This window comes from Rattus norvegicus, chromosome 5 (genome assembly GCF_021556685.1).
Source record: "Rattus norvegicus strain SHRSP/BbbUtx chromosome 5, alternate assembly SHRSP_T2T, whole genome shotgun sequence".
Lineage (NCBI taxonomy): Eukaryota > Metazoa > Chordata > Mammalia > Rodentia > Muridae > Rattus > Rattus norvegicus.
Window position 1 is genome coordinate 42,651,112 of NC_141538.1, and position 25,832 is coordinate 42,676,943.

Sequence of the window (25,832 nt, forward strand, 5' to 3'; positions counted from 1 at the left end):
ACACCAACAATTATCAGTCTTGCTGGGAAATGTATTTAAAAATAGGTTAGAAAGCAATGATACAAGATACTATGGTTTATTTTGATGACAAAATCAATCTACTTAGATTGACATATGTAGGTTAATGCTTTTCACAATTGTATTACCTAAGCAGCATTTTTTCATGACTTAATTCAGTTGTTTCTAACCATGTTTCTAATTTCATGTGAATTTTAGGAGTCTGAGTTTATCCTTACATAGTTTGGTTTCTTTTCCATTTTGAAACAACACACTGCTAAAAGCATGATCATAATGGACTCATATCACTGTCTGACCAGCCAACCCATATTTAAATGTAGTCCCCACAATATATGCTTAAACAGTGACACCTTTTGCATGATATTACTTTTGAATGTTTTTACTCAACTTGTCGCCTAAAAAAAACAGCATTCTTAACTTAGGTAAGAGATGAAGCGATGGCATCAAAAATGTAGACTCCAAAATGTAAATAGGCCAGGAAGAGAAGAGTAAAAGACAGGTTATAAAACGCCACATTTTGTTCAGCAAAGGTTTAGCTTATTACAAAAATAAATAACTGAACTGCTTTGTAACATCAAGTCAAAATGTCTTCACATTGGATGACTTGTCCATGCTCTGAAAAGTTAGAGGCATAATGTTATGATAAAAGAACCCCAGACATGGACTCCGGCCTGGGATTAATAGGTTGTCTGAAGTAAAGGATGTGAAGCTCATCAGAAAATAATAAACAAATTAGAAATTAGTATAATTTCAAACCAGAGGTAAGCTATCTGTAGATCTGTGGATACAACATATACACAAAAGCTATAAGTATTTTTTCCTTTTAAAAAGAAATACATACTATTTGTATATTTATATACTATATTTATACATTATATTTATATATTATATATATGCTAGTATAAAGGAATATACAATATTTCTATACTGCAGCTGTTCTCAAACACACCAGAAGAGGCCATCAGCTCTCATTACACATGGTTGTGAGCCACAGTGTAATTCCTGGGACTTGAACTCAGTACCCTTGGAAGAGCAGCACTGGCTTTTAATCACTTAGCCATCTCTCCAGCTTCCACAAATGTTTTAAAATTTAAAAAAAAACATAAATATTAGTAATTAACATGGTTTATCTAAATCTGTGAGTATTTGGCTAGGGACAGTGACAGAGTGGGTACTGCTTGTGTGAGGCCCCATGTTTCCCTTCTGTCATCACAGAACAAATGCAAATAGCTCCAAGAATTTTAAGTAATATTCAAAATTTTTAAGTAAATTTTAATATTGTGTAATCTATTTCTCCTGAATTTTTTCTTTGTTCTTATGCCTCAGGCACATCCTAAGGATTTAATAAATGTTGGATTGCAATAATGAAACACTATTAAAATATAGCAGGAAGTAAAATAGCATTTTAGCAAAGAAAGTGCTTGTGATATGAGTATTGACTCTTCTAGTTAGTCAGTGATATGGCCTCTGTTGTCAGTATATTAATGCTAAATGGGTATGGTTGCACTATCTTCATAAAGTAAAAGATTTACTGTATTACACACACACATACATATATAGTAAGAGCTTAATATATATGATCTAGTATTGTATTTACTGTTTTCAAAGAAAGTAACAAACTAATAATGAATTTGAAACTATATCAGATTAAATATATAGTATAATAAATAGGATAGAGCATTTATTATATTGCAAATGTAATGTTTGAGTATTAATTTTACTATTTTTTTCTTTTCTTTTTTGGAATTTTTTTTATTAACTTGAGTATTTCTTATATACATTTCGAATTTTACTATTTATTATCGGTATTCTGTAACTCCAATAAACTAACAAATGATTATAATCCCCGACTCAAAGGACCAGTAATTTTCTGAAACTAAAAGAAACATCAATAAATATTTTGTGAAGATATTTGAAAGTTATCAACTAAAACAATAACAAAGCCAGTTTGAAGGCACTGTAATTTGTATTATTTCTTACCATGGTATTTCTAAGCAAGAGCTAATGGAAGCAAATAGTCTCTAAGAATCTTGTTTCCTGGGATTGAAAAGACATGGAGAGAAGTTGGCCAGATGCTCTCAGAAAGTACACAAATCATGTGTTCCCCACAAGCTACTGAACTGAAAAGACAGTAGCTGTGAAGAGACACAGTGTGCACCAAGAACATACTGCGCGCTTCAAATGTAATGATTTCCCAGATATATTGTCAACGCACCTGAGGGTAGCCAAAATCACAAGTAGACTGAGTCATTTCCTGTTGAATTAGATTTCGAAGCAGGTGAGTTTACTACTTTTCTTCTTTACTGTATTCATTTTCTTTTATGTACATGGGTCTATATGTCATAGATAGATGGAGCTTGCTGAGGCCACAAGAGAGTGTTGGATCCCCTCAGACTGGAGCTACACGTGGTTTTCAGCCACCATGCAGGTGCTGTGAGTGGAGTCCCAGTCCTCTAAGAGCAATCATACTCTATCTTTGCCATCATCTATAATCTTGAAGGTGTCTTAGGGTCACTTTCGTCATCGATGTACACTTCACATGAAAGCTTTCTCCAATGTTCTTCTGTCATTCCCACTATACAAAACACACCAAGGAGAAAAATCTTAGGCTTTCTACAAAATACCTTCATAATTAAGAAAAGATGCATACTTTATTATAACTTCTAAGTCATGACAGCTCAGATGAAGACTCTAAAAAGCTGAATATGTGAAAAGATCTTTAATGGTCTTTTGAGTGTGAAGTAAAAGTCATTGACTTTGTCTAAAACCTTTCAAATGCTGGATACTTAGTTTTAAAGCGATTAGAAGCTAACAGCTTTAGAGATCTCAAAAATCCTTTTGCACATGAAAGAATGCAGCAGAGAAAATTAACAGAAAAGCACATCTATAGATGTGCTCACCTAAATGAATGAAACATATAATCAGAGCAGTTGCAATGTCTGATGCCAGATATTGATTACTAAGAACATAATGAATTGTATGATCTATAGGATCATAATCTTGCTATTAATATGCCTTTCAGGTCATAATCACATGTACTTCAGAAGGGTAAACCAAGTAGCAAAAATCCTTCAATTGAATTCAAATTACTGAAATTATATACAAACGAATGCTTGTAGTTATATCTTGTAACTGAATGTCTTATGAATACCTGGTATCAGTCTGACTATATGATAGCAATGTCACATTCTCTATATTGATCTAACTTTTGCAAATAAGTGCATCGGAGTGTTCAGGTTTTCCAAGATCCAACTACATCCATTATCTTCTCTGACAAGCACAGATTCTAGAAATAAATGTTAATGCTGAGAATATCCCCATTTGTTGTTAGCAGAGGATTACTTCATTTACTATCCTGAATTCTCCTCCATACTAACATATTATTGATTTAGATAAGTATATATTACTACAAGAATATGTTGCATCATCAATTTACAGTGGCAAGTAAATTATCAAACCAAGTGTGATGTTACAGGTTTCTTCTAGAGTGCAGTTTAGAACCTTAAGCAAAAGTGCCTACCCCTACCCAGCCATGCCATGTGGAGAGACATCTATCCCATTTCAAATGTCTCATAAAGATACAGTTCATTGAGACTTCATGATTTTAAATGTTGACAGTATTATACTATATTGCTTATTGAATGGAATATTTCATATCCCCCATTTCTTACAACAGTATGTGGCCCTTGGTATTTCTTAACAAATCTGTATAGTTAACTAAAGAAATATTTTTTTCTCAGTGAAATATTTTCCATTTCTTATCCTTTTCTCTTCCTTTTTCTCTCAGATCATGTTTATTAAATGTATTTAACTTCATCTTTGGACTTCTTACCTTGCCTTTTATACCTAAATGTTCTTTAAGCATCAGATGCCAGTTTAATAGTTATTTTATAATACTATGACAATAAATAGTAATAATTACAGAACACTTCTCTTTTTATTCCTATAGAATTCTCATTTTTCTCATAAGCTCCTTGGATACATTCTAAGTTTCATTACAGGATCCATTGAGTCTTAGACATGTGGCTCACTAATAGAGTTTTTTCCTATTGGTGATGCACAAGATGCTAAGCACAATCCTCAGTATTCTCCAACACATACATGCTACATGTACACAGTCACATGCATGCACACACGTGTTCAGGAACACACACATGCATTGCATATATAAGCATGCACATGTACACATACAGAGAAACACACACATACATATACTCAGCACACATATATGCATGTACATACACAACTATACATGTACACACATGCACATAGCTATACAGGAACATATCTATGCATGTACATAGCATGGGTGTACAGAAGCATACATATGCAAGCATACATATACCACACACATGCCAACACATACACAGGAACTCACATATGCATGCACACAGGCACAGACATATTCATGCACAAATACAGGCACACACATGTCTGCACATACGGAGACACGCACAACTATGTTATTTATTATCACATACAGCTTGTTTTCTGTTCTACCTATAGACCCTATGCTGAGAACATAATGGAGGTTCAGTATCTGCAGTCTAAAAATATCGCAGGTAGAAATGGAAACGAAGAAGAGTGAAGGGAGGCATGTTAATGAGCTAGAGGCCTTTGAAGACTTTTTCTGATGCTACTGTTGATCTTCAAATAGTTCTTATAATGCAGTGAGACAAATCACAAGTGCTGGTAGAGATTTCATTACTTGGATTTCAAACAACTTAAAGAAAAACAAATTAGAATAAAAGCAATATTAATTTGACTTCTTAGAATTTCATCATCAAGTACAATGTATGTGATTAACTAAAATTGGCATATAATTATAACCAGAAGCATCATTCTTGTAAATTTCTCCAGTCCTAGTTAATAAAACTTTAACAATTGCCACCGAAGAAATTTGGCCCTTAACAATTGGTAAGAATTTAGTCTATCATTTCACACCAATGCTACAGAAGCTCCTTCCTCTTTGGGAATCACTAAACATCTCAGACTTTTCAAAACTACCAACAGCATATGTCTCATCCCACTGGTATTCCTTTCAGCTTTCGTGATCTCTCACTGCTAAGTGAAGAAGGACAGAGAGATAAACTGTTACGACCTTATTAAATGGTCAACTAATACAACTAAAATTTTCTTCTGCTACCTGTAATTAAAACATGAAAACTATAATAACGGATATTAAAATATATGATATTGCTTGGGGTCTTAGAATATATTTTGGCTTTTTAGAAAACTGACTCAGGCGTCACTTTTAATAGTAATCTCTGTAGTACTGTGTCACCAAAGAGTCATTTGTGACTTTGTGCATCTAGCATGTGAACAAGCCACTTTGTTGCTACCAAGTTAAAATATTTTGATTTTCATATGAATTTTTATTTCCTAAAATTGCAGTTTTTGAAGAATATAATAATATAAAATATGATAATGTATTATTATAAATTTTGTATGGCAAATAAGTATTTTGCTAATATATCTTTCCTGAGACTAGTGTATCAACATACAATATTTAAAAGTCTAGATTGTGTATTAAGAAACCATATATATATTCACTCAATAATTTTAATATTTAACAAATATATTTAAGAAATATATGTGTATGGCGTAAGAAACATGTTTCCATTTCTACTTGTGCTATTTTAGGCTGTAAGGAATCTTGTATATATTAATCAATTATAAGATTTTTGATTGGCTAAACTTATATATAAAAGATATGCTGATTTATTGCACAGAAATAATCAAGCCTTCAGTCAAAATCGTAAAATTATTATGAATCAAAACCCCAAATCATATGCCATTTACTTTATATTATATTTTCACCACTGAAATTTAAATAGCTGTGCTACAGTCAATGTGGCCTGAGCATGGTTAGGTTCCCAGTGTACTCCAGATAGTATCCTATTCGACCAAAGACATCATTTCAGAACACAAAGAGTTACATTTTCTCCAGGTCACATGCAAAGCAATATCATCAATGCTGGCACATTTGGGGTAAAAATCATGATGCATCCTATGAAATGGACCCTATTCCAAAGCCAGGATATTGTGCTACAAAAGTGTATTGGGTAAACTTATTATACAGCATAAATCCAAAATCCAAAGAGACTCTGAAACTTGCTTTGACAAAAGGCAGGTTCACTTCCCTTAATCCACTGCCTGGGTATTGAGATACAAGTCTCTCAACTCTGAATCCAGTAGTAAGTTAACAAATTATCACTTTGCATCCTGTCATTTAGAAACACTCAAATCCTACAGCGTTATCAGTATTAGCATATTCAATAAATTCTCGGATAAAAGTTTGGCGTGCATTGAATTTTTAGTAAATTAGTGTTCTAATAGAAGTTATACTTGAAGAAGCAGTTTTTAGGTAAGAAACAATTTTTGATTTAAGACACTTATAATATAAATAATCAAATTTTTGAATCTGTATAGTTCTGTTATGTGAGTCTCTTACCTACAGTTGAAAGGGAGAAATTAAAATTCATGTGCTTTTCCCATGGTTTCAGTCATTTAAAAATAATTAGATATCTGCAAACAATAAAAGGTGAAAGAACAGACAAACCAGAATATTATTACTGTATTCAGATTCTGATCCTATAAAGAGACTTCATTGAGACATTTCCCATAAATATCTCCCAGTTTATTCTCTAGCTGACAAATCCTACTGGGCAATAATGTTTTGTACTTTAGGCCATGACTTTGTTGTTATTCTAAAAAAAATAGTCTTTCAGCTCATGCAAAAATGTATAAACACATATTTATGTTCACAGTATGAAATGCAGACTGTGTGACTTCAGAAAAAGACACTGAAGGCATGTCTTTCTTTTGAAAGGGAGCTGTGTCTTTAATTTTATGCTAAATGATATTTTTCTTCACTCTATGTATAGCCATTGCATTTTTATAACAAATAGTTTCATACTTTGATTAGAATACTGAGCATGATTTCATCTCGCTGTTCTGAGCTTGTCAAGTTCACATAAAATAGAATAAAATATAAAAACAACCATCCTTGCATTAGCAAGCAAACTACCCTTCAGTGAGTGCCACCATCCCCCTGAGCTACAGAACTGGTTAGCGCCAGCCTCCCCTGAGTTTACAGCAAATTACTGAAAGCAGGGCTCGCATAAAATTAAATCATAAATTATCTGACTGCTATCTCGCTGCCTTCTGATATAGACTTTCTACACATTTTAAGTGGAACTGACATGAACAGAGTTCACTTAGAAGCAGCTGCCAGCCGAAAGTGCAAATACAGAGGTCACCTCCGTGTACCCTTTGTTACCGTCACCTTCGAACTCCTCCTAAATTACTAGGTGTTAAATAATAATAATAATAATAAAGACCCTGGCATCACAGCCAGGGTGCTTAGTCTTGAAAAGGCAGCTTCCTTGCGCTATAATAACTAATTTAAGCAAGTATGACAGTCATGTGCAGAAAGCCCATGAAAGTAATAAGGTTCCCACAGAGGCCAGCAGTTTTTACAAGAATCACCGAAAACGAAACAAAAAAAATGGAAAAGAAAGAAAGGAAAAAGAAGAGGAAAAAAGACGGGGGAGAAAGATAGGTGACCCTACCTCTATCAGTTTTCTCACCATATGAAATAAAATTTCCATGTGGCACTTGTGTCTGATGCACAGCATGGTGATTTATCAAAGATGCAAAGAGCATGCAGAAACAATCTTTATTACATCCATTTCCTGCTTGTCAGCTGAGATCATGTTGGCTGTTCATTAAAGAACTCATGCAGGTGAGAGGAATATATCTCGATACCTTGATAGATTGTCCGCTTCCCCACTGTGACAGCCGCTGGATGGATTGAGCAGCGGGGAAAATGAAGAAAAGCGCTGACTCGGAAGCTCCGCTGTCAGATACATTTTTACATAGGCAACCATGTCATTTCAGCTAAACAAACACCCCCTCGGTATAATGTATTGGATCTAAGGCCCTACCCCCCACTTGCGAGGGAAACAATTATGAGGATTATGTTCAGCGATCATGTAAAAATGTAATAAAGAATTAGAGCTGAAGAGCACGGTGTTACCGGCTTGTTTCTGCTTTGGACTCCATTGTTACTACAAATGAAAGTAGCCAAGAACAAGACAAGACCTGCTAACTAAGTTGCTAGTAAAAAGAGCATCAAACAATTAAAGTATTTGAACTAAGGAAAGGTGTTTATGCCAGAATCCGGAGACACCAGCAGACTTTTCCCTGCCTTAGTTAATATAAATTGCAACCCTGCTTTGATACATATTCAAATTCCTCTTTGTCTTGTGTCTCACCTTTGCACCCAAGTTTCCCTTTCCAATCAGTCTGTAATTTACGAAACAATATTCCACAGTGGTTGTGCCTTTGGAGGCTGACAAGCTGCAAACAAGGGGCACGGATATATATAGCACCAATTAAAGAGATCAGTTTATTACCAGATTACTTGGCAACAGGTTCTATTCTGAAGTTTACCTAAATAAATAAGCCCCAGAAAACGGCAGAGTATTTTTCTTCATCTTGGCCAATTTTGTTGGCTTTTAGTAAAGCCTTTGACTATTCTGCCAACCATTACTTACATCTTTGAAAAACCTACCAGAGTTAGGCCTGAATAAAATTAATTAAAGACACTACCAAGTAGTTTATAAGATAATTGTCATAGTGTTTCCCTTTGTTTTGTATATACACAAAAAATGTTTAATCTAAATTAAGGGGAGCTATACTTCTTCATAACTGTCTATAAACTACAAATCTGAACTTAGATTTCATAAAGCAGATGGCATAGACCAAGGGTAAAAGGCAGCCTTGAGTCTGCATTTAGACATAGACCACATATTTACCTAGGTGGATTAATGAGCAAGCTAATAAACCATGTTGTGTGCAAATATCAAGCAGATGAGAAGTTGTTATCACATTAAGACATGGTCTTAAAAATAACATTAAAGCTTCTATGGAAGTAGTGTTTTCCTGATTTTTCACCCTCACCAATTATAGATTAAAATATATTTACATACATCTGAGCATATAGGGAGCACATTATTAAACTAAGTCTTAGCACATTGTAATGCAGCTTCATGTTCTCAGGTCCATTTCTGCTGATTCTTCCATAACATCATCAACTGGCAGGATGACTATACTACACCTATTTCTCACATGATCCAGCAGAAAACACTAACATCCTCTGGTTTAGCTACAGAGACTTTAGTGATTCTAGCCAAAGTGCTATTAGCTAAAAATAAACATGAAATGACCAGTTCCTAATTCCACCAAAAGTGTACATAAACAGTGCAAGGTTCATCTTGTCTTAATAACCTCTGTACAGCCTCAGGTTGCCATGAGTGCTGAGATAAAACTCCAGGCTATGCCTAGCCTACTAGAGCCATGCGGCTACTTGAGGCCAAGTAGGAAGACACCCAGGTTGAGACTATAAACCTCGAGGGCTATTCAGTGATTACCATGATGATGGTATTCCACGATACAAACTAATGGCTGGGGAATTGGACAGAGATCATGCAATTCCCTTCTCCCTGGGTAACAGCAGACATTGGATAATGATAACTTTTGTCGATATGCTCTAAGCCACACCAATGGCAACAGACACAAAAATTCCCCAGTTCAACTGCTCATGCCTGAAATTGTATTTTGACAGTACCTTCTGGCTTGATTGTCTACTATAAGTTGATTAAAAAGTATTACAGGTTTCAAACATTCCATTTTGTTCATTTACTATTAGAGATTTTACAAAAATGCAAATGGTTTTATATAAACATAAAACTATTTCAGTCTGTGCTATAATATATTGAAATATAGAAATGGGAAGAGGAAAAGAAGAAGCAAGATTTTTTTTTAAACAGGAAAACACAGACAGTTTTAAGGTATTGTACATACCTTATTTATTTACATTTCAAATGTTATCCCCTTTCCTGGTTTCCTCTCTGCAAACCGCATAGTATCCCATCCTCCCTCCCTCTCCTTCTTTGAGGGTGCTCCCCCACCCACTCACACACTCCCACCTCATCACCCAGTCATTCCTCTACACTGGGGCATCAAGCCTTCAATCATAGATCAAGGGCCTCACCTCCCATTGTTGCCAGATAAGGCCATCTCCTGCTGCATATGCAGCTGCAGCCATGGGTGCATCATGTATACTTCTTTTTTTTTTTTTTTGGTTCTTTTTTTCGGAGCTGGGGACCAAACCCAGGGCCTTGCGCTTCCTAGGTAAGCGCTCTACCACTGAGCTAAATCCCCAGCCCAGTCATGTATACTTCTTGCTTGGTGGTTTAGCCCCTGGGAGTTCTGGGGGATCTGACTGTTTGATATTGTTGTTCTTCCTATGGGGTTGCAAACCCCTTCAGCTCCTTCAGTTCTTTCCCTAACTCAACCATTGGGTTCCCCATGCTCAGTCTGATTGTTGGCTGCAAGCATCTGCATCTGTATTGTTCAGGTTCTGGCAGAACCTCTCTGGGGACAGCTATACCAGGCTCCTGTCAGCAAGCACTTCTTGGCATCAGCAATGGTGACTGGGTTTGGTGTCTGTATATGGGATGGATCCTCAGGAGGAGCAGTCTCTGGATGGCCTTTTCCTTCAGTGACTACTCCACATTTTGTCTCTGTGTTTCCTTGAGACAGGAGCAATTCTGGGTTAAGAATTTGGAGATGAGTGGGTAGCCCCATTCCCCAACCAGAGGCCTTGCCTGCCCTCTGGATATGGTCTCTGCAGGTTCTCCCTTCCCTTTGTTGGGCACTTCATCCAATCTCATCCCTGTTGGGTCCTGGGAGCCTTTTGCTTTCCTGGCATCTGATACTTTCCGGAGGTTACTCCCAGTTCCCCTTTCCCCATTGCTACACAACTCTTTTTAATTTTCTGACCCCCTTTATATCAACCCTGTGCACTTCCATACCTGATCCTGCCACCCCTTTTTACCTGACCTCTCCTCTTATTCTCCCAAGTCCCTCCTACCCTGTACCTCTTGTGAATATTTTGTTCCCCCTCCTAAGGAGAACTGAAGCATCCTCACTTTGGTCTTCCTTTTTCCTGAGCTTCATATGGTCTATTAGTTGTATTGTGGTTATTCCAAGCTTTTTGCCTAATATCCACTTATCAGTGAGTACATACCAGTACTAAATATGTGTGTCTTGCTCTGTAATGCAAATACTTATAATTCTGGCTTTTTTAAATGCCATGTCTTATAAAGAGACATCTTTGTCATGAAGTAATATCAAGTATAATTATAGAACAAAATTGTTTAGCAAGCAATAACTAATCCTTATATAACTCTCAGAAGGCATATTCTTTTTCTTCTTAGGAAACAAGATCAGAAGGGTTATTTAGTACATGAAATACACACAGCTGTTAAGGTGTGCGTTTTCATTTCAGTCATCTTTCTTATTATTTTGTACCAGTGACTAGTAAACATGACTGTGACACAGGACTCCTGAGAAGGAGCTGGGGAAACACATTGCTGAGTTTCCAATGCCTAGGTCTGGGCTAAGGTTGAATAGCTTGCAGTGGTAACCATTTTTTCGTGGGATAGCAGTCCTGCTTAGATGAATAGAAGAATTAAATCTCATAAATGTTTTGAGAACTACTGTGCCACACCCTGATTCCTCTCAGATAGAGAAAAAGAAAAGAAAGAAAGCAGACCTGCTTCATTCAGACTTTATTAAATACAATCCCTAATCACTCAGTGTCTTAACATGAGCCGTGGCTCCTCTGTTAACAACAACAACAACAAAAAAAAAAAAAAAACATTTCCCTCCTTTTGACTATGTACCATACTTTAGGAATAAAGGTAATAATAAGTTTCTACCTCATAGGGTTACTTAAATGATTTTAATAATCAGCATACATAAACTGCTTGGAGTAATAAACAGTCAAGAAATATTAACTATTATTTCACTGACGAAGCAAATTTTTGAAAATTCATGAATGCTAAAATGAGAAACAAAACAACAAACAACAAAAGCCATGGGCATTGGTTCATAGGTATTATTTTATGCCTGAAAGAATACACAAATACAGATGCATAAAAGTTTCTAATACTAAATTTTAAAAGAATCTACTCTTATAATTTCATGTATCAAGGTGGCTAGAATTTTCAAGCTAAGTTTTGTAAGAAACAGTATATTTCAAGTAGGTGATTTTTATATCGATCTTCCATAAATCCTAATAGCATAACCCATCAGTAAATCACAAGTCGGTGAAAGGATCTCTGAAGTGAGTTGAGACAATAAGTCTGAGGCATTTTGCTTTAAGATGATTTAGCTTCTATAGGCTCAACCTCAAAACATTTAGATGAATGGACAGTGACTATATGTTTCAGGCTCTGAATGAAATAGTGCCCTTGTCTGTCTGATGAGGAGCAGAAAACATGGGATCCCAGTGTATTGATCACTGAGGTTTTTATTCAGTGATGGTGTTGGATATAACAAAGGAACATGAGAAAGCAAACATTCTGCCTCTGTAGAAATTTCAGGGATAGGATTCTTTTATAAAGAAAATATATTTATGCTTTTAATACAGAGCAGCTCTGATTGAGCTGATAGCATAACAGAAAATTCTAGGTGTAAGATATAGTATTGAATAAAAGCTACAGCAAATTTCAGAAAGGTCTTCTCTCTCGTAAACTATTCTCTGATCATATTCTCACCTTCTGTCTACTCACAGAAACAAACAACTTAACAAACTGTTAGTAGTCTGGCATTTGTCGAAAATTCTCCCTGTTTCAGTTCTGTATACATTCTCAAACTAGGTGAATTTTAATAATCAAAAATAGAGGAAAGGCCATCCAGAGACTGCCCCACCTGGGGATCCATCCCATATACAGACACCAAACCCAGACACTATTGCTGATACCAAGAAACCTTGTTGACAGGTGCCTGGTATAGCTGTCTTCTGAAAGGCTCTGCCAGAGCCTGACAAATACTGATGTGGATGTTCACAGTCAACCATTGGACTGAACATGGGGACCCCAAGGGAGGAGTTAGGGGAAGGACTGAAAGAGCTGGAGGGGTTTGCAACCCCATAGGAAGTACAACAATATCAAACAACCAGAAATCCCAAAGCCTCCATGGACTAAACCACCAACCAAAGAGTACACATGGAGGGATCCATGACTCTAGCTGCATATGTAGCAGAGGATGGCATTATCTGGCCTCAATAGGAGGAAAGGTCCTTGGTCCTGTGAAGGTTCAATGCCCCGGTGTAGGGGAATGCAGGTGTGGGGAAGAGGGAGAGGGTGGGCAGGGGGGGGAGCAATCTCATTGAATCAGGGAAGGGGTATGGGATAGGGGGGTTTGCAGAGGGAAAACCTGGAAAGGGGATAACCTTTAAAATGTAAACACATAAAATATTCAATAAAAATAAAATAAAAGACAGTTTGATTTTAATGTAATAAACTTTGAACCTATAAATAAGAACTGAAATTCAAAGGATATATGTAGCAACATGAAATTCAAAGTAAATACTGCTTTATAGACTATAAGTTCCAAAATTGTTACTCTGATTTTGGATTAAATCACTACCAACCCATTCTCAGGAGTGGAATGAATTATGGATTGCTTACTTGGTCATGCAAGGAAAGCTAGGGTCATTTTATTTTATAATACTTTAATATTTGTACTGCTTCTTATAGGCCTCATATTCATAGGTATTTATAGTATCTGAAACTCTGATATGTCCCTGAGGTAGGAATGGATATCCTAAGGGCTTTTATATGCTTCCTGTTGCTTAAGGTAACCACATGCTTGATATCCATGTGCTCAACATGTCATTCTCATTTTGTGTCTGACTCTCAGAGCTCCTGCTCTGGTGCCTGGCATCAAAGAAACACAAGAAATAAAAACAAGACTAAGGAGCAGGGGGCCTTTCCTACTCTGAAACCTTTGTCTCTAGAAAATTGTTTTGTTATAGTGTTTAAGTATATCATTTACTGAAACAAAGTTGTACAAAATTAATGGTAAATGAAGACCGAGGATATCATAGATAAGTACTAAACCTTATCAGAAAAAAAATAAAAGAATCAAGTTTGTATAATGAGCAGCACTTAAACACAAAGAGGTATTGAATCAATGTATACAATGTTTAATAAATAGTCAGCAAAAGGAAATTTTAACTTTAAATAAACATACCGTGAATGCCTCAACACTGCAGTTGAATGAATATGGCTAAGATCAACATAAGAAATATCGTAGAGAAGACAAGTTATTTTTATTTGAACATATAAAGGGAGGTATTAGTTAACTGTCAAAATCACACAATGTTTTATGTTGTGGTCATATTTGTAAATGAACTATATTTAATTTAGTATAATAGTGTATTTTGTCATTGACTATCCTTCATTTATATAGTACACTGAAAAATTGATATTTTTGCATGTATTTGTCAGTAAAAACACCTGATATTCAGTACTATATTTTAAATGAATTTAAGGCAAGAAATAATTTGCAACAGATGGCAGAGTTGATTGATTGATCAAATGGATATATCATGTGAATTTCAATCTAGGCTGAAATAACAATGTAAAACTATAAGATTTATCTGTCTAGAAATCAAAAGTCCAGCAATTTCTTTTTGGCCCAGCCCTTAGTATGCAGCATAAATAGTAGCCCATTTATGCTCTCCAAAAACTGAGTAGGGCTCCTCTGTTGAAAATCACAACTACCCAACTCATTAAATGTGCAAACATAGGCCACCCTCACCCTGCCCATATCCAGAGACAGCTTGACTCCCAGGAATTCTGACACCCCGAGGCTCTCAGGTGAGTACTCCACTACGTCCACAATACCTGGCCTAACTGGAACCTTCCCCTCCACCCCTCACCCTTGGCCCAGAGGACAAAGGACCTGCTAAAGGCATCTGTCTGTAAACTTCATGTATTCCACTCCCTCACACTCCACTTACACCCAGAAATAGCTTGACCACCCCCCCCCAAGAGGTCAGGCATAGCCAAGCTCACAGAACAGGCTCTCCAGACACCCTTGCATAACCAAAGACTGCCTGAAGCAAGGAGGCCCAACATAGCCAAGCTCACAGGAGACACAGGCTCCAGTTAGAGTTAGCGAGGTCAGTTAACACCAGAGATAACCAGATGGATAAAGATAAGTTAGAGAACATAAGCAACAGAAGCAACATCACAACCCAGTTCTCCTACCACAGCAAGCCCTGCATGCCCTAACACATTGAAAAAGAAAGATTCTGATCTAAAATCCCGTCGCATGAAGATGGTAGAGAACCTTAAGGAGGACCTAACTTGAAGAAACACAGGAGAACACAGCTTTAAAAAAAAAGAAGCACTTCACTTAAAGATAAAATACATAAATCCCTTAGAGAAATACAAGAAAACACAATCAAACAGGTAAAAAGAATTGAACAGAACTGCTCAAGATCTAAAAATGGAAATAGAAACAATAAAGAAATCACAAAAGGAGACAACCCTGGAGATAGAAACCCTAGGAAAAGAAACAGAAATCACAGATGCAAGCATCACCAACAGAATACAAGAGATAGAAGAGAGAATCTCAGATGTAGAAGATACCATAAAAGACATTGACATAGCTGTCAAAAAAAAATACAGGTACAAAAAGCTCCTAACTGAAAATATCCAAGAAATTAAGGATCGAATATAAAGACAAAATCTAAGAATAATAGAAGTAGAAGAAAGCAAAGATTTTCAACTCACAAGGACAGTAAACATCTTCAACATAATTATAGAAAATAACTTATAATCTTAAGAAAGAGATGCCCATGAACACACAAGAAGCCTACAAAATGCCAAATACATTGGACCAGAAAAAAAACTTCCTCCATTCACATAATAATCAAAACACCAAATGGACAGAATAAAGAAAGAATATTAAAAGCAGTAAGAGAAAAGGCCAAATAACATATAAAGAACTATCAGAATTACACCAGATTTCTCAACAGAGACTGTAAAATCCAGAAAATCTTGGGCAGATTTTCATACAGACCCTAAGAGAACAAAAATGCCAGCCCAGGCTACTATACCCTGGAAAACTCATAGTTACTGTAGATGGAGAAAGCAAACTATTCCATGACAAAACAAAACTTAAACAATATCCTTCCACTAAACTGCCCATACTGAGGATATTAGAAGGAAACCCCAGTACAAAGAGAAAAACTACACTTAAGTAGTTAATCTTCTCATAACAAAAACCCAAAAGAAGAGAACCACACAAACATAATTCTACCTCTAACAACAAAAACAAAACAACAACAACAACAACAAAACAGGTAGCACCAATCATTGGTCCTTAATATTTCTCAACATCAATGAAGTAAATTTCCCAATAAAAAGACATAGGTTAACAAACTGGATACATAAAAAGACCCAGAAGTTTGCTACAGGAAACATACTTCAGTTACAAAGACTAACACTACTTCAGTGTAAAAGGCTGAAAGAAAATTTTCCAAGCAAATGGTCCCAAGAAACAAGCTGGAGTAGTCATTCTACTATGGAATAAAATTAACTTTCAAACAAAAGTCATCAGAAAAGATAAGGAAGGACACTTTTTAATTATCAAAGGAAAAAAAATCTACCAAGATGAAATCTCAATTCTGAACATATGTGTCCCAAATGCAAGGACACCCACATTGGTAAAGGAAACTTTACTAAAGTTCAAAGCACACATTGAAACTCAAACAATTATAATGGGAGACTTCAACAACCACCTCTCACCAGTGGACAGATCATGGAAACAGTAACTAAAAAGAGACCCAGTGAAACTAAAAGAATGTATGAACCAAATAGATTTAACATGTACAGAACATTTCACCCTAGAACAAAGAATATACCTTCTTCTCAGCACCTCATGGTACCTTCTCAAAAATTGACCAAATCATCAAGCACACAATAAACCTCAAGAGATACAAGATTGAATTACAGATACAAGAATCCCTTATCAGACCACCATGGATCAGGGCTAGTCTTTAATGACAACAAAAAAACAACAGAAACCCACATACTTGTGGAAGCTGGATAACTCTCTACTCAATGATAACTTGGTTAGGGAAGAAATAAAGAAAGAAATTAAAGACTTTTGAGAATTTAATGAAAATGAAGGCACAACATACCCAAACGTGGGACACTATGGCAGCAATGCTAAGAGAAAAACGCAGAGCTCTGAGTACCTTCATAAAGAAATTGGAGGGATCATACACTAGCAGCTTAAAAGCACATCTGAAAACTCTAGAACAAAAAGAAGAAAATCTACCCAAAAGGACTAGATGGCAGGAAGTAATTAAACTCATGGCTGAAATCAACCAAGTAGAAACAAAGAGAAGTATACAAAGAATCAACAAATCTAGGATCTGGTTCTTTGAGAAAATCAATGTAATAGATAAAATATTTGCTAAACTAACTAGTAGGCACAGAGAGTATATCGAAATTACCAAAATCTGAAATAAAAATGGAAATATAACAACATATTCTGGGGAAATTCATCAAAAAATCATGTCCTACTAAAAAATCTTATACTCAACAAAACTGGAAAATCTAGATGAAATGGATGATTTTCTAGAGAGATATCATGTATCAAAGTAAACCATCTAAGCAGTCCTATAACCCCTAAGGAAATAGAAGGAGCTATTGAAAGTCTCATCCAAGGCCAGATAATTGTGCAGAATTCTACCTAACCTTCAAAGAAGGTCTATACCAATACTTCTCAAATGACTCCATAAAATGGAAAGAGAAGGAACACTACCTAATTTGTTCTATGTAGTCACAGTTATGCTGATACCTAAAACACCTAAAGAATCAACAGAGAAAGAGAACTTCAGACCAAATTCCCTATTCCAATGTAAAAATACTTGATAAAATTCTTGCAAACCAAATCAAAGGATACATAAAAATAATCATTCAACATGATCAAGTAGGCTTCATCCCAGGAATGCAGGGATGGTTAGATATATGAAAATTCATCAACATAATCCACTATATAAACAAATTCAAGGACAAAAACCTCATGATCATTTCGTTAGATGGTAAAAACCCTTTGACAAAATATAACACCCATTTAATGTTTGAAAGATCAGGAATTCAAGGCATATATATACATATATAAAAATAACAAAAGCAATATACAGCAAACCAGTAGCCAACATCAAATTAAATAGAGAGATACTTGAAGCAACCCAACTAAAATCAGGGACAAGACAAGGATGTGCACTCTCACCCTATATATACATTATAGTACTCAAAGTTTTAGCCAGAGATATTAGAGAAAAAAAAGAGATCAAAGGGAATACAAATTGGAAAGGAACTAGTCAAGTTATCACTATTTGTGCATGATATGATAGCAACCCCAAAAATTTTACAGGATAACTCCTACAGCTAATAAACAACTTCAGGATAAAAAATTAACTCAAACAAATCAGCAGTCACCCTCTACACAAGAGATAAACTGGCTGAGAAAGAAATTAGGGAAACAATACCCTTCACAATAGTCACGAAAAGTATAAAATACCTTGGTATGATTCTAACAAAGCAAATGAAAGATCTGTATGACAAGATCTTCAAGTCTGAAGAAAGACATCAAAGAGGACCTCACCAGAGGGAAAGATGAATTTTTCATGTTCATGGATTGGCAGGATTAGCATAGTAAAAACGACCATCTTACCAAAAACAACCTATAGAACAATACAATCTCCATCAAATTCCAACTCAGTTATTTCCAGAAATAGAAATTCTCAAATTCATCTGTAACAACAACAACAACAACAGCAGCAGCAGCAACAACCAAGATAGCAAAAACTATTTCCAACAATAATAGAACTTCTAGTGTAATCACCAACCCTGACTTCAAGCTATACTACAGAGCAATAGTGATTAAAAAAGCACATTGTATTGGTAAAGAGAGGCAGGCAGATCAATAAAATCCAATTGAAGGCACAGAAATAAACCCACACATCTATGGTCACTTGATCTTTGACAAAGAAGGCAAAACTCTCTAGTGGAAAAAAGACAGAATTTTCAACAAATGGTGCTGGTTCAACTGGAGGTCAACATGAATAATGCAAATTGATCCATTCTTATCTCCTTGTACAAAACTCAAGTCCATGTAGATCAAGGACCTCAACATAAAACTTGATAGTCTGAATCTAACAGAAGAGAATGTGGGAAAGGGTCTCGAACACATCAGCCCAGGGGAAAGCTTCCTGAACTGAACACCAATGGGTCAGGCTCTAAAATCAACAATTGACAAATGGGACCTAATAAAATTGAAAAACTTCTGAAAGGCAAAAGGACACTGTCAATAGGTCAAAAGGGTAACCTATAGAATGGGAAAAGATCTTTACCAAGACTTCTTCCAATATGGGCATAATATCCAAAATATACAGAGAAATAACAACTGTTTTAAATAATACCAAATATAATAAAAAGTAAAGAAGTACATCAACTCTTTCAATGACCAAAGAGAGCATTTGTCTTAGAATTACAAAGACATAGTACCCCAATCTTTGTTTCAAGTCCCGGTATATCTGCGCCCTGTCCAAGAATTGAGACATGTGAGGAAAATTCATAGTACTTGTGAGAAAACTCCATCAAAACAACCAGGAATCTTGTGACATCAGAACACTGAATTGTTCTGGGAATGTGGCTTCATGCTACTCCAAGGTATAGAACATAGATGTGAGATAAATCTGAGTTTTCTTCAGATTATCCATTACAATGAGTTATTGTTATTTGTTTAGACCCCATGGACAAACATGTTTTTTCTACATGCATATTGTCCTTGTGATTGTATACAGCTTGAAGTCATGTGAATTTTGCTCATGTGATTGCTCTTAACCCTCAGAATGTAAGTTTACTGATGTTTTGAATAAAGTTGGCTATTGCATGAGACTTCGTTACATCTCATTTATAGGTTCCAGTCTCCAATACCCTATAACCTCTACAGCAGTAAACATGGTGTTGTGGTTACTCTGAAACCAAATATGTGCTTATTTATATTCATTTTATAATGATTTTGTCAATGTCTGCAAAGAAACTTGTTGGAATATTTTGAAGATAGTATAAAGCCTATGGGCCAAATGATGAAAAAATGACATCTAAAATATTAAGTTTTCGAAGCACAGATATGATACAATTTTCTGCTTTCTGTGATATTATATGGGCCATGTCACTGGTGATGTGACACTCTCAGAATAATTTAAGGGTTTTTTTTTATCATCAAAATCTTTTTTCATCACTAATATTTTTAAATTTTATTTCATTTACAACTCATTATTTATGAAATTTATTATTATAAATGATATAGAAACAAGATTAGAACTTGTAAATGTAAATAGACAGTAAATCTCCCACAGATTTTCATTAGGCGAACTGCTTTGTATAAAAATAACTTTAAAATCCATATTCTATGAACAGTATGCATTTACATTGTTTGACTTTGAATTGGATTCTTTGAATGTTCTTTCTTTTTTTTTAGTTAGGTAATTCTTTTTTTTAAATTCACTTTAAATCCCAGTCCCTTTCCCCACTCCTGGTCCCCCTCGTACAGTCCCTCCCTCTTGCCCCTCCACTCTGAATATTTTCAACATAGAATAGGACCTTAAGCATTGTGAAGTTCCCTTAAATAAATCATCTTATTTTATTTTCATTAATTAAATCATACTAATGACAATTAAGAATGCCAGTATTTCACTTCCAGAAATAGGAATTTTGAGCAGAAGAAAAAAAAAACTTATTCTGAAATGAATAGTTCGTGGTCAATGCACATTATTTATTTTGAAATTCCATCACAACATAAATGGATTCTTTCCCAGTTGTCAGTACAAGACATTATCAGTAGGCCCTGTGTTTTGTGTACTATATATTCTAACTTTTTCTTTGACAACTAACATTTTTGTAGAAGAACAAGGGATATTTAAATAGCTGAACTCCATGAATAAAGAATTTAACAAGATTGATGCAAAATGTAACAGAAAAACACATGCTACGTATGTACTTGAGGAAACGATGTACTGTAGTTTAAAAAAAGCAAAAAATTATGCTGATCCTGTATTAGAAATGAGTAAATGCAGCATAGTATAACTTGTGCTTTGTGAATGCTAGAGAAAAACGTTTAATATCCCATTTACATTTCACTTAATAATTTTGTCAAGATAAATCTAAAAATAATAATTTCTTTGGCTTTACTTAAGTCTTTCAAATGTCGGAGTGTATGAATATTATTTCTGATCTGTCTCATCAAGCAGAATCATGAAATAGTCATATAAAAAATAAATATTGCTTACAGTCATGCAGACGCCTTGCAATATGTCTGTACTTCTCAGTGAATTGCTCCTTCTCCTGAGTGTTTAACGGTGTCAGTGTGCTCTACATTATCATATTTAATTGAATAGTTCAACAAGATAATATGCCAGGGCACACAGCATCCTGTGAAATCATTCAACACATTAGGCTCACGATAAATAAGGTAACACTTAACTGTATCACAAGGGACTTAGAGGAACTCACACAAGCAGTAGAGATAAAAGGGAGACAGCAAAAGCAAGAGGAGAGAACTAGGCAAAGAAAGGAAAGGTGGGTAGACATAAGGGAAGCAATGGCTGAATTTGATAGCACCAGTTTTGTTTGCTTTTGTTTTATTGTGTTTTCAAGTAAACTTTATTTTCTATATTTTTATTTTAAGTGTGTTCTTGTTCATTTACATTTTATAGCAGACATAAATTCTTCACATAATTCCAATTTAAATATTTTAGACAAATGCAGAAAGCTTTCATTACATGAAATGCTAAATAGGCACCAGATTTATTGAAATTAATGAAAAATTTTAATTATTTTTAGGTTTCCAAATAAAACTAATCATTTGTTTCCAAAGATCTTGGTAAGTGGTAACCTTGGCACAGAGTTTTAAACCAGGGGGTCCTTAACAATAGGTACAGACATGTGTGGGCTCTGTATTTGCTCAGTACTCTCTGAATTATTACGGATTTTATTCAGTTGATTAAGAGGGCATTATTCTCCTGGTATCCTGTGTCTTTAATGGCTCCCCCATTCCTTCTGCCTTCTCTTCTGAGGGGTTTCCTGAGATTCAAGGAGAGGGATTTGATTGAGAGATCTCATTTAGAACTCTGCGTCCCAGGTGCTCACTTTCGATGTAATCTGTAGTTACAGGTCTCTCTCTATATTTGTTCTTGGGCCTGCCATATTTTTCTTTCTTAGTCAGAGCTACCTCAACTCAGGACGATTTTTTTCTAGTTTCATCTGTTTGACTGAAAATTTTATGATATAATTATTTTAAGACCTGATACAGGATCAGGTGGTGGTGCATGCTTTTATTGCCAGCAACAGAGAGATGAGGCAGGTAAATCTGAATCTGACTTTCAGGACAGCCAAAGCTACACAAAGAAACCTGCCTCAAAACACCAAATGATAAATGATAGATAGATGATATATAGATAAATGGATATGTATATAGATAGATAGATAGATAGATAGATAGATAGATAGATAGATAGACAGACAGACAGACAGATAGATACATAGATTGATAGAACTCTGTTCCATTGTATAAACCTACCACATTTTCTTTATCAATTATTTTTTGGGGACATCTAGATTGCTTCCAGTTACTGGCTGTTATGAATAACTTATCAACGATCATGCTTTAGCCAGTGTTCTGATGGCATATGTACAAGTGTAGTGTAACTGGATCTTGAGGTAAATTCACTTCCATCGTTATGAGAAACTACCATACTAATTTCTGTAGCGGCTGTACAAGTTTGTACTCCCACCAGCAATGGAAGATGGTTCTGTTTGCTCTACATGGATCACCTCATTTTTTTCATGAGGCTCTGAAAACCAACCCTGATGACCTTTAGAAGAGTTCCAATGAGTCTCTAAGTGGTCTTCTGACCAACACTGCCTCTTTTGTCAAAATAAGTTGGGGAACATTTAAATCCAAATTGAAGTTTCAAAGTAACACAGATATTATATATATATTGATCTTCCCCTTTAAAAATTATTAAAATGTATGTTAGAAAAATTACTGCTTTTCAACCACTAAAATTATTAAGATAAACTAGACATCACAGTTGATGCCTGTACACTCAACATTTGAAATATCCAATTGAGAAAAATCTTGAGTTAGAAACCAGCCCAAGATACATGGGGAAACTCTATCTCCAGAAAATAACAAGAGCAGGAAACATTTGCTCAAGATGGAGAGTTGGCTCAGTGGTTAAAAGCCCTTGTGTATCTTGCAGAGTGCCATGTATCCTTTACAGCATACATGGTGGCTCATAAACACGTAACTCAAGCTCCAGGGGCTCTAATGCTCTGTTCTGACTTCCACAGGCATCAGGTATGTACATGGTACACAAACATACAAGCAAGCCAAACAATCACACACATAAAATAAATCTTAAAATATTTAAAGGACAAATGCACTCTCAGCTTTATGATCATTTTGTTTAGGTTGATCGAGAAGATCTGTTAACTTTAATTGGATACTATATCATAATAATCCTGGTAATCAACTGAGGTTCTCCTTTTAATCATCCCCCAGGTGACTTGAGATTAGTACAGTCTGAAATATCTCATGGACCTGATAATACTCAAATTATATTTCAGCCATTTCAATGATTGAATGCATATCTTAGATATATTATTGAACTTGGTGTGTTTAAAATCTATTCACCAGAAATAAAAAACAATGATGACAATGCTCCACAAGAAGCATTTTATGGGGGTTAAGAAAGTGAACATACTCTGCAAAGCTCTAAATGCACATGCATTATGATTCATAAAGTACAAGAATATCAAAATTTGTACCACAAGACGACAAATAATAGAGAGGACATGAAAATAAAATTATTGTAAAGGGGAAAATCTACCTGGGTATTTTCTTGAAATTGTGATTAGAATTTTTGGAAATAACTATCTTATATTTAACAAAATACATTTAAAGTATTTAATATTGTAAATGTACCCATGTGTTTATTCTTGGATCAAACATGGAGGATAATGCTCAATGACAGGAACTTTAAAAAATATGTGCATAAAATATATAGTAATACAATATATTATATTTGAGGTTATGCTACTCACATTTCATATTTTAAATACAAGGTCAGCTGCTAGATGATGTACTACAGGCAATCAATAGCTACTGAGAGAAGCAAAACCATTTTCTCCAGGGATGAACCAACTGATAGGTCATCCAATCCCAAGTGGTCAGTACTAAATATATCTAAATATATACACATTTACATGTGAGAAACACTAAATGAGCATGATAATAATATATTTATATATTATATACATATGCAATAAAGAAGAGCTCATAGATTTGAGAAGAAGTGGGATGAACAGAAAATTTAAATAGGAAAGATGGAGTTGTGTAAATGATATAAATACAGTACTCCTGTATAAAATTTTCAGAAAAAAAATAAAAAAGAACCACATTGTTTTTAAAATAAAATTTCTTCAGAATAGATAAATAGTAGACAAGGGGTAATAAGCATTGCTGTTTTCTGGCTGTGTCTCTCAGGAGAGATCTACAAAAAAAAAGCATGTAAATTTTCATAATTAGTTACAGTGCGGTGTGCATGTCTACTGCAAATGTTCTATGGAATATACCTTAGACTAAAAAGAATTTTTCTTCCTTAAAATAGAAAATTATTACAGAAAATGTGTGGCTTTAAAAAGTCCTTGAAACACTTACATATTACATAAAAATACTTTATAATTTGTTATCATATATAAATTGTGAAAATAGCTATTATGAAATAATCTTATTACTGGATTGTCAATTTGTGGGGATTCAAAATGTATTGATAAAATTTATTAAATGATTAAACCTAGAAGAAATAAGCATGAGCCATGATTATGCTTGTTATTCATAAAAATTTATATATAATATAATATTTTCTCAACACTTCAGCATTAACAATGTGACCATATTGGAACCAAACAATAAGTGTATAATATTACTTAAAGGATATGTAAGATTGCCATATTAATTAGAAAATCAAATGATCATACTAACTTCAAAATTACGAAGCTCAATGGAATGATACATGGTAGTTAAAACTTGCTAAAGTCTTGGATGTGAGATATTTGATCAAAAGGGTTAAAGTCATATTGCAAAATATATGCTCCATTTTCTTTGAACATGTGCTCCTGTTCTTAGTCCATGTCATCACAAGTGATTTTGCTGCATTGTAAAATAATCAAGAAAAAACTTGATGTCACAATGAGTAGTTTGCTACACAAAATTAAATTGTTTATTCAGGCATTAAATCAGTCTACTGTCAATGAACTGAAGATTCAACTATAGTAAACAGAACAGACTTGGGGACCTTCTCTGTGATTATATCTTATATATAAATGTTTCTCATTGATTATGACTAACAATTCATCAGAATGTATTTATTAAGCAAACACTGAAAACTTAAAGTAATACCATATAAACATTTAATAAGCTATAAATAAATAAATAAATACATATAATACCATGTTAAAAAGTAAGACCACATAAATAAAGTAAATAAGTGGAATGAATTTCTAATTTAAAATATAAACACAATCAATACAACTAAAAGCTTTTTAATATGTATGAAACACATGATCATGAGTCACATTGAACAAGATGGTACAAATATAGATATATTACTTGAAGGAGGTATCTAAGATTACACAGGGAGTGGTAAGGAAGTCTCTTAAAATAATATATTGCATTATGCTACTTAAGAGGTCTCTGAGAATCTCAATAAATGTGGAGTTTATTAAAGGAAGGAAGGAAGGAAAGTGTTCAGACAATCATAGTCACTGATAAAAGTTAAATGTATTGACTGAGGAAACTCA

At 34.8% G+C, this 25,832-nt stretch overlaps 2 long non-coding RNA genes across 2 annotated transcripts in view; one reads left to right on the forward strand and one right to left on the reverse strand.

Moving 5' to 3' along the window:
- Positions 1–1,741: 1,741 nt before the first annotated feature.
- LOC148005702 (uncharacterized) lies at positions 1,742–8,307 on the reverse strand. The gene is made up of 3 exons (XR_015620174.1): positions 7,593–8,307; positions 6,473–6,546; positions 1,742–2,593 (listed from the first exon to the last, which is right to left on the reverse strand). It is a non-coding gene; the product is annotated as an uncharacterized LOC148005702 (long non-coding RNA).
- The window catches only part of LOC148005703 (uncharacterized), a 40,277-nt gene continuing 16,514 nt past the window's right edge, over positions 2,070–25,832 (forward strand). Inside the window, exon 1 of the long non-coding RNA XR_015620175.1 lies at positions 2,070–2,296. This is a non-coding gene — a long non-coding RNA (uncharacterized LOC148005703). The remainder of the gene's footprint in view (positions 2,297–25,832) is intronic.